Here is an 11,130-nt window from a genome sequence, read left to right on the forward strand (position 1 = left end):
GGTTTAAGCTTCAGTGACGAGGAGGCAGATAGTCCCTTGAGAGCCATATAAAGCTCTGTCTCCAGAGTGCGATGATCCAGGAGCAGGGTCATCACCTTTGGCATTCTTCTCTACTGATTTTTTACCCTTGGTATTTTTCCTTTTCCTTCTTGCTTGGCTGGGAGAATTCTGATGAGCTCCTTAGGAAAGAATGTTGGGCTTTCTCTGTTGCCCTCGCTGTGGGCAAGCGTTCAAAAAAGGCGGTGTCAACTGTAAACATCCGTGGTAAGAGCGCCCTCTGCTGGTACGCCCTATTTGTCTTTGGCTGCTATTTCCCTGACAGTGCGAAGGCTTTGTTAACATCTTCATTAAATAAATTGGCAAAGGAGAAAAGCAAAAAGTATTGTTGTTGGGATAAATTAATTTCACCCAATGTTTCTAGAACCTTCTGAAGCAGTCCTAATCCTTACTTGGCCATGGTCTCTGAATCTACTGATGCCACCTTTCTTTGGGATTTACACTTAAACTTTTACTAATCCAGAAAAAAGGTAAAAATGGCAGCAATTCAAAGCTTGGAAGGAGTGCTGATACAGTTCATTTGATCACTTTTCTGCCTCCGTTTCTGTGATATTTATTGTCTACTCAGTTTTTTAAATGCTTGACGGACAAGCATTCTTGTAGGCCTCTCAGAATCTTAAATGAGAAAGATACAGTCTTTGTCTTTTCTGAGCGTGGAGGGTGGTGGGAAAGAGGGAATGAGGAAACGGAAAATTACAACACTGGGAGACAAATACTGAGGTGTGAACAATGAAGTGGGCAGTCGGGGGATGAATTTTTTTGGTTATTCAAACCCAAAGGTGAAAAAAATGAATACCTCCCTGACCCAGATTATTCCTCCTGACAGTCATGTCTCTCCTGTGCACTAGAACTCAAGTTCTATGAACAAGTCATGATGGATTTAACATATTTCTATGTTACTAATCCCACAAAGTGATTTTAGATCTGAAAGGGATACATTAATACGTATTTCAGTGTTATCATAATTCTTTCTTCTATGTCCAAGGGAAATTTTTTTTCTTTTATAACTTGAACATTTGGAGAGACTCTACGTCTCTAGCTAATTATTGCTTTTAATTGCAGAATACCACTGTACAATGAAAAAGGTTATGTGTGGGTTTTGCTAGAAATCATAGCTTTGATAGAAATGATTTTCCTCCATATAAAGGGAGTGTTATATTTAATGAGTCCTTCCAAATGTCGTCCTTCACAAGGGAGAGGCTTGTCTCCACCCTCCCCGGACTCCTGTGACATTTACCCATTGGCTCTAACCCATGGTCTTGTACCTATGTGGCTCTGACTGTAACCCAGTGTCCCAGTGACCCTTAACCTTTTATCTTGTTCTATCAATATTTGAAAAATGTATTAATGCATTTTCCAGAGTGTTTTTTTCCCCTATGCTCTGAGCCTTCTACATAAGAAAAGCTTTAAATAAAACTGGGAGAAAGAGATTGCCGTTTGGTGTGGAGAAAGAGAATATACTGCTGAGCTCTCCTGGCTATAAATTCAGATAAAAGATGTTGGTTGTATTTTGGGGGTACACTTCTTCTTACCAGACATAGATGATGTTGTTTATTACTTTATTTAAATTATTTATTTTATTTTTGACTACTTAGGATTCATTTGGCATTTGCATAAATTTGGTCATTTTTTAAAAAATTTCTTTTTCAATATTGATTTTTAACTCTCAACTGTGCACTAAGAAAACCATTTCTGTCCCTTCAGGTGGAACTGACCACCTTTCTCTCTCACAGGACATCTATCTCTAGGACTCCAGCCTTGGTTCACTTTATCACTCATACTGTGCCTTGTCCAAAAATATCTTCTAAACACAAAAATTCCTAAGAGGATTTTGGAGAAGTACCTACAAGTCCTTAGACTGATTACACCCGATAAACACTGATTTAGGCACCGTCAAGCTGATTTGAAATAAAAACCTCAATTGGACTTAGAGGAACTCAGAGGCTCCATGTAGCTTTGAACCTGCTCTGTCCTGAGCTGGTCTCGGTGATCCACCACAGCTGGAGACACAAGGCTGCGTGTACACACTGATGGTGGACAGTTAGCCTTTTAATTCTGTTTACCATCGTTTGGTAGAAGCAAAGGTACTAAATCAAGGACAGAATTTAAACACAATACTCAAAATTGCAGTGAGAAGTAAATAGAGGTGAGGGGAGCTGTAAGATGGAGGAGACAGGGGCGGGCACCTGTGTTCCCCTGGCCCTGTCACTCATGAACTGCATGTCCTAGACTCAGCTGTGGATGTGCTCCTTTTTCCTGTCTTTACAGTTATCAGTAGTTTGCTTCTTAGAAGTGCCTCAGGGAAGATAAGGAAGGGGAGATGGGAGGCAAAGTGGTTGGAAGTAGGGGGTCCCTTTCTGTTTCAACCTGAGCAGCTCAGTTTTATTCTATTTTAAATATTCGACGTCATCCTAAGATGCTGTTTGAAGTAAACAAAAGATCTCGTTTGGTCCAGCAAAACAAAACATGACCTCCCCCTGCAAAAATAAAACCTTTTGAGAATAATTAGACTAGATGGTTTCTAATTTCCTACAAGCTCTGGAATTCTATGAGTCGGAATGGTGCTATTTGTTGCTTTACTGTCAAATATCCATGATGACTTCCCTCTGATTTTCCTGCATTTATCTTGTGACAATTATGACAAAGCCTGAAGCTGCCAGAAGCCACCATAGAAAGCTCAGGCATAGAGCCAGTCCAAAGGCAGCCAGTCAGAGCTGGGTCCTGGTGGCAGTATTTAGTTGCAGAATGAAACCTCACTTGCGACTGTACTGTCTTCCGGGGTTTTCAGTGACATGAGCCAATACATTGCTTTTTTAATTATTATTATTTTTTTGCTTAAGCTATTAGAGTTGAGTTTTCTGTCACTTGCAACCAAAAGACTTCTCGTCGAATGAGATGGTGTTTAAAAGGAAATCAACAAATGTTATTAAGATGTCATAGAGTACAAAATAGATTTTTAAATGCTTGAGATAAAAATCAAGGAACTATTTATGTCAGTAAAAAAATTAACTTTAATATGCCATCTTTTGTGTATGGAAATGATGGTCCTGATTTATTATCAGTAGGACATTCCCTTTGATTCGTTTACTTAACTAGTGATTAGAAAACTCTAGCTCCTGAAGCAATTAAAGGGATAGTGTTTGTCCCACTAACATGTTTGGACCATCTGAATTCACGTGGAGGTAGATAAATCTGAGAAATCTGAAACTAATAAAAACAGATAATTGCAAAATTACAAAGCACACTGGATGAAAAGGGGCTAAAATCACTCTCCTATACTGCTTTGTGAGAGTGTACATTGTAACAAATTTTTTTTAAAGGTAATCAATGTAATTTAATGTACTAATACAATTATTTCACAGAACGATATTACTAAAAATCTAAAAAAGCACATTATCATATTCGTTACATTTTCTTCCTTTTGTATTAGTTCATGTTCCCGAACTTGGGTAGTCAGTTGCCCACATAGCTTAGATTTCTTTAAGTTCCTTGAGAGAGAGGCCGACTTTTATCTTTGCCTTCTCAGCCGGGCACAGTAGCTGGTACAGGATGTAGCAACTTTTTTTTAATTATTTTTTTTTAACAGTAGGTTATTGTTGGTTATCTATTTTAAATATAGAAGTGTGTATATGTCAATCCCAAACTCCCAATCTATCCCTCCCTACACCCTTCCCAACTGGTAACCATAAATTCTCTAAGTCTGTGAGTCTGTTTCTATGTTGCAAATAAGTTCACTTGTATCATTTTTTAACTTAGATTCTGCATATGAGTGATATCACATGATATTTGTTTTTCTCTGTCTGACTTACTTCACTTAGTATGATAATCTCTAGATCCATCCATGTTGCTGCAAATGGAATCATTTCATTTTTTGTGGCTGAGTAATATTCCATTGTATATATGTACCATATCTTCTTTATCCATTCATCTGTTGATAGAAATTTAGGTTGCTTACATGTCTTGGTTTTTGTAAACAGTGCTGCAATGAACATTGGGGTGCATGTGTACTTTTGAACTATATTTTTCTCTGGATATATGCCCAGGAGTGGGATTGCAGGATCATATGGTAGCTCTATTTTTAGTTTTTTAAGGAAACTCCATACTGTTCTCCATAGTGGCTGTATCATTCCCACTAACAGTGTAGGAGGGTTTCCTTTTCTCCACACTCTCTCCAGCATTTATCATTTGTAGATTTTTTGATGATGGCCATTCTGACTGGTGTGAGGTGATATCTCATTGTAGTTTTGATTTGCATTTCTCTAATAATTAGCGATGTTGAGCATCTTTTCATGTGCCTCTTGGCCATCTTTTTTTAAATTTATTTTTTATTTATTTTTGGCTGCTTTGGGTCTTCGTTGCTGCGTGTGGGCTTTCTCTAGTTGCAGCAAGTGGTGGCTACTCTTCATTGTGGTGGGCGGGCTTCTCATTGCAGCGGCTTCTATTGTTGCAGAGCACAGGCTCTAGGCGTGCGGGCTTCAGTAGTTCTGGCGTGCGGGCTCAGTAGTTGTGGCTCACGGGCTCTAGAGCGCAGAGTTGTGGCACATGGGTTAGTTGCTCCGTGGCATGTGGGATCTTCCCAGATCAGAGCTCGAACCTGTGTCCCTTGCACCAGCAGGTGGATTCCTAACCACTGCACCACCAGGGAAGCCCCGACCTGTTTGGTTTTTGAGCCACATGAGCTGTCTGTAAATTTTGGAGACTAATCCCTTGTTGGTTGCATCATTTGCGAATATTTTCTCCCATTCTGTGGGTTGTCCTTTCATTTTGTTTGTGGTCTCCTTTGTTGTGGAAAAGCTTTTGAGTTTAATTACATTCCATTTGTTTATTTTCATTTTTATTTCGATTGCTCTGGGAGACAGATCAAAAAAGATATTGCTGCAATTTTTGTCAGAGTGTTCTGCCTATATTTTCCTCTAAGAGTTCTACAGTATCCAGCCTTACATTTAGGTCTTTAATCCATTTTGAGTTTATTTTTGTGTATGGTGTTAAAGAATGTTCTAGTTTCATTTTTTACAGGTAGCTGTCCAGTTTTTCCAGCACCACTTATTGAAGAGACTGTCTTTCTCCATTGTATATCCTTGCCTCCTTTGTCATAGATTAATTGACCATAGGTTCCTGGGTTTATTTCTGGGCTTTTTATCCTGTTCTATTGATCTATATTTCTGTTTTTGTGCCAGTACCATATTGTCTTGATTACTGTAGCTTTGTAGTATAGTCTGAAATTAGGGAGCCTGATTCAGATAATTGCAAAATTACGAAGTTCACTGAAAGAAATGGGGCTGAAATCACTCTCCTATACTGCTTTGTGAGAGTGTACATTGCAACAACTTTTAAAGGGTAATTTGATAATACTATCAAGGGCCTTAGAACTGTGATCTCACTTTAGCAGTCCCATTCCTGGAAACTAATCCTAAGGAAATAACTATGAATGTATACAAAATCTTAGATACAGGGATGTTCATTTCAGCACTGATTATAAACACACACACACACACACACACACACACACACACACACACACACATATATACTGTTATGGATAGAACTGTGTTTCATCCCCACCCGACCCCTCCACCCCCACCAAATGCATCTGTTGAAGTCTTAATTCCCAGTAACTCAAAATATATTTGGAGATAGAGACTTTAAAGAGAAAATTAAAATAAAATGAGGTCATATGGATAGGCCCTAATCCAATATGACTAGGCCTTATAAGGAGAGGAGATTAGGACAGAGATATACACACAAAGAGGAAGACGGCCATCTATAAGCCAAGGATAAAGGCCTCAAAATGAAACCAACCCTGTGGACACCTTGGTTTTAGACTTCTGGCCTTCAGAACTGTGAGAAAATACATTTCTGTTGTTTTTTTGTTATGGCAGACCTAGAAAACTAATACATTTGTACATACACACACACACACACACACACACACACAAACATGCACACGCATGCATAAAGGAAAACATTCTAAATGCGGAGCAATAGGGAGTTAGTTAAATATGTACGGCTCATCTGCATAATGGAACCCCATTCATCCACTTAAAGTGATATAGATGAATACTGTCCTGGAAAACTGTGGTTGATATGTCATTAGGTAATGTAAATGATCAAACAGTATGTATAGTATAATCCTATGTTTGTAAAAACATATATGTATGTGTACATATATGACAAATATTAATTTGGTCTGAGAGGATACATTCCTTTATGAAAGTCAGAAATGACACCAATGCAGCTGGACCATTGGAACTTCACTTGAAGTTCCCAAGTGAACATTAATGATATTCACAGAATATAAACAACGCTCAGACAAGGCCACTATAATCACGTATGGAAGGTAAAGACAAAGCCACTCTACAGCAAGAGAAATGACTAAATACCTTCCAACACGAGAGACTGCTACTTTCTTTTTTTTTAAACTAATGATGACTCTCACCCACTTTAGTTTTTCCCCTTGCAAGAATTAATTTTTATAAGACATTCATCACCAAATTGCCCCTTCCTCTTGACAGAATCCAATCCAGATTTGATCTCTGCTTCCTTGATTTCTCCTTGAAAGCACAGTTGACCCCCTTATTCATGGTTTTGCTTTCTGTGGTTTCAGTTAACTGAGGTCAATCTCGGTCCAAAAATGTTAAATGGGTAATTCCAGAAATAAACAATTTGTAAAATTTTAAATTGCACACCGTTCTGAGTAACATGATGAAATATCTTGCTACCCAGCTCTGTCCTAGAGGGGGTGTGGACCATCCCTTTGTTCAACATGTCCCACCCAGTAGTCACTCAGTAGCAGTGCTTAGGTTCAAGTAACCCTTATTTTACTTAATAATGGCCCCAAAGTTCAAGAGTAGTTATTGATGCTGGCAATTCAGATATTCTCTTATTGTGCCTAAGTTATAAATTAAACTTTATCCTAGGTATGTAAGTATAAGAAAAAACACAGTATGTATAGGGTTTGTCACTATCTGTGGTTTCAGGCATCCACTGGGTGTCTTGGGTTGTATCCCCACAGATAAGGGAAGAAACTTCTCCAAACTCCCTCGTACTGAGAGGTTCTATTTTCTGGTGCTTTCAGTCAATGGGCTTTTATAATTCTAAATGAGATAAAACTGGCCCCCTCCCACCCACCAGAACTGGCTGGAAATCCCATCTTGGTTGAGTTTTACATGGTGTGTAGCAAACAGTGGGGCTCCAACTGTTCAGGTCAATGTGGGAGCCACCGAGGTGCTCATTAACTTTTCTAAGAGGGCAGCTGCATTTCCTCTATGCCAAGCTGGGTACCAGGATCTTAGGTTGCAGGATAAGGCCAAAGATTTGGGGTTCAGTCCCTCTTTCCCAGAAGCCAGGTCACTACTCAAGGGCTCTCTGGGACTGGGGCGTGGGTCCTCCCCATTAGTGGAACCCACTGCCACGGGCCTCCTCCCTAGTGAACCTTCTATCTTGGTTCAGGCCTCCAGGCTCAGCAGCAGCCTCATTCTGGATGGCTGAGGTGGAAGCCTTCTAGCACCTCCCAGCTTCTCTTTCTAGCTCTGCAACTAAAATGCAATAATCTGTTGAGCCTGGGAAGCTCAGGCTCCTAACACAGAGTGGGCTTTGGGAATGAAGAAGGAAAATTACTACTGATTCTTTTTTTTTGTTTTGGCCACACAGCATGGGGAATCTTAGTTCCCTGACGAGGGATTGAACCCTGGCCCTCAGCAGTGAGAGCACAGAGTCCTAACCGCTGTACCACTAGGGAATTCCCTCACCACTCATTCTTTTACAGCAGTGGCTTCAGGAGTTCAGTACACATCAAGCTGTGAACAGCATGCTGGCACACATTCTACAAAGGGTTAGGAATATATCTATAACTACATCCTGAAATATTAAAAGTGGATGTCCTGCCATGGTTGTATTATGGATAATTTAAAATGTTTGCATATATTACTTATTTTTACTTCCTAATTTTTCTTTTCTTTTCCCATCTACACATTGTTTTTATTTTTATTCGATTATAAGCAAATAGCAGAATTAACACAGCATTCAGCAACTCCAGACGGGCTTTTCTCACACCAAAGAAGTGTAATCAGTTTAACAGGCACAGACTTTCGGATTTCTGATAACCTCTTACCCAGCCCTGCAGCTCATCTAGATGGCCAGGCTTGAACAGCAAAGTGACTCTCTCCCTATTGCTTTTTCCATTATTGCTCTTTGAGGGAGTCAGAGCTGGACACTGACACCCGGTAACCAGCTTGAGTGTACCACGTTGGGGGTTAGTGGACATGCCAGCCTCTGGTTGTCTTGGTGAGAGACAGAGCCATGAAAACAGAAGCCAGAAGATGCCACCACACACAATTCTGGGCTCGGGCTCACAAAGGCAGAGGTAATCCATCTTTTTTTTTTTTTTCCAACCTCCTTTAAAGATTCTCTGATGCTCTGCTCTAATATTGTAGACCTGGTCTCTTTACCAGAATTTTTTTCTTCTTTAAAGTCTGAGTTGCTATTCTTATATTAACATTTTGATGACCCTACCATAGACCCAAATTATCCCCCCAAATGGAGTTCAAATTTGATCAAAACATAAACCCCCTAGAATTATAGAGGACAGGCAGAAGGAAAAGTCACCCCAAATCTAAATCTGACTGCTCAGGCCTTGGGAACGAGGAAGGGGAGAAATCTACATGCATCGCTAAACTGAAACACTGCTTGGGAAACTCTGGGATGGTTTCCATCTTCTAAGTTTCCTCTGCTTCCCAGACAGCTGCTCGGGGAGTTTAGGCACAAAGTCGTCTCATTCAGCCTGGTAACATGTGCCGGCCACCGGGGCCCAGAGCTTGTACCTGTTACAGAAAGACGCCACCGTGAAATCGCCATGATGGGCTCCAGGTCGGTTGCTGAGAATGAGTTCGTCACACTTCAGCGGCCTGTCCTGCTCCAAGCCAGCCAGATGTGGTGGTGAAGGCCTGTGCCCTTGGGGGACCCAGAGCCCACATAATCAGAGAGGACCGAGCCACTGCTCATGTTCTTGCCTTTCACCTTGACCACCAGGAAATGGTGCCCTTCCAGCTGGGAGCATCTGGGTAGGTCAAGACCAACGTGTAGAATTTATCTGGATCAAGGCCATCCCATGCGATGCTTGTGGGCCAGTTCTTAACCTGGGTGGGTGTCAGCACTTCGCCCAGCTCGTCAACCTCCGTCCCGCCGTACTGGACTTGCAGCGGGTGCTGTGGCTGGTCGTCCACCTCCTGCAGGCTCAAGGGTCCCGGCCACTTGCTGAGGTCCAGTGGCCTCAGGGGCCGAGCAGGGCAGACAACAGGGAAAGTCACAGGACAGCAGCACCGACTCCGAGCGGTCTGCCTCTAATTTTTCTTACATTGAACATTTGCTTTCAAAATAAGAAAAAAGTACGTCATTTATTTTTCTTAATTTAATTTTATTTTTTGCGGTACGCGGGCCTCTCACTGTTGTGGCCTCTCCCGTTGCGGAGCAACAGGCTCCAGACGTGCAGGCTCAGCGGCCATGGCTCGCGGGCCCAGCCTCTCCGCGGCATGCGGGATCCTCCTGGACCGGGGCACGAACCTGTGTCCCCTGCATCGGCAGGCGGACTCTCAACCACTGCGCCACCAGGGAAGCCCGTCATTTATTTTTAACCAATAAAAGGGAAAAACAGAATTAGAAGGAGGAAAAAAAATGAAAGCAGAAACCAGGGCCTTCTGTAGGGGATGTAGAGGTGTGTTGGTGTAGAATGAGTTTATGACAACCCTGGAGGTTGGCATTCCCTGGAATCCTGGAGTCAAGGCATGAGCTTTTTGACTCCGACCTGTACTTGTAAGAATGTTTTAATAAGCGGAATGTTTTTTTTCACCTTCTATCTGTATCAGTGAATACAAAGGGGTCCCATGGAGGAGGTAGAAGGTAATGGGGGTTTCTAACTGGGGAGAAATGTTCTTGAAAGAGAAATGGCATGATGGTTTTTATCCCTGGTTTCATATTAGAAATGCTGGATACCCCAGACCCACCCCCAGTGATTCAGTTGATTATTGATTAAAAGATGCAAGGGATGGGTGAAGGACGGTGTCTGCAATTTTTGTAGGATTGAGCCAATTGCCTGAGACCAGACCACTATACAGGGTTTCCAGAGGTAGTGGCCACTGTTTTTCACTTGTATCCAATCTGAAAAGTCCTACTCACAGATTCCTAGTTAAATCCCAAGAATTGAGCTCCTCAATATGAAATTCTTCTCTTCACAATTTCCCTTAGGGCCACCTTCAGAAGGAAAGGTAGAACAGAGATTATTTCTCTCCATCAGTGTTTTCTCAAGCATTGTAGGTGTACCCATTGGTACACAAACTTAGCTTATTCCTACAGGGAAAAACATTTTAAGACAGCTTTTAATGGTATACAGTTTTTGTATTGTGTATTAGGAAAAATATACTAACATCCATCAAAGCTATGATTTCATAGCAGTGATATAAGTTTTTAAAAAATGAAATCTATGCAAAAATGCAAGCCAATTGATATACACACCTTAGGTAGATTGCAGTACAGGTGGTACATGGATAGGGCAAAAATCAAGATGATATACATGACTTTAGGAAAAACTGGCAGAAGTTGCTTTGTTAGACCTTTCTGAAACGAGGTGAGGTTTGAGCTGTGATTCAAAGCAGGGCTTCCAAACATTGGACTGAAAATATGTGGAGCCGGCTGAGAGCTTGTGGAAATAGTCATGCCAGTCCCTGCCTAGACATTTTAGTCCAGGAGATTTGAGATGGGGCCCTGGGCTTTATCTTTCCATGAAGGTTTCCTGGTGATTCTGGTGCAGCCAGGTTTGGGAAACTTGAAGAAAGGAGCATTACCTCCTTGGGCCGGAAAGATTAGTAGTTCTTGGTAATTAAACCTATTTTAAGTATTTGCTGGCTGTGAAGTCAATTAACTGTTGTTGACTGTCATCAGCATGGCTTTGAAAACTTTTTTTTATTTTATAAAGTTATTTATTTTTGGCTGCATTGTGTCTTTGTTGCTGTGCGCGGGCTTTTGCTAGTTGCTGCGAGCGGGGGTTACTCTTCATTGTGGTGTGCGGGCTTCTCACTGCAG

The 11,130-nt window shown here is 41.3% G+C and overlaps 1 pseudogene across 1 annotated transcript; it reads right to left on the reverse strand.

Annotated features, from left to right (window-relative positions):
• Positions 1-8,725: 8,725 nt before the first annotated feature.
• On the reverse strand, positions 8,726-10,764 carry LOC307187080 (phosphatidylethanolamine-binding protein 1-like; annotated as a pseudogene). Its single transcript has 2 exons — positions 10,564-10,764; positions 8,726-9,395 (listed from the first exon to the last, which is right to left on the reverse strand). The product of its transcript is annotated as a phosphatidylethanolamine-binding protein 1-like (transcript).
• Positions 10,765-11,130: the final 366 nt, after the last annotated feature.

The sequence above is a fragment of the Stenella coeruleoalba genome (assembly GCF_951394435.1).
Source record: "Stenella coeruleoalba genome assembly, chromosome: 5".
Lineage (NCBI taxonomy): Eukaryota > Metazoa > Chordata > Mammalia > Artiodactyla > Delphinidae > Stenella > Stenella coeruleoalba.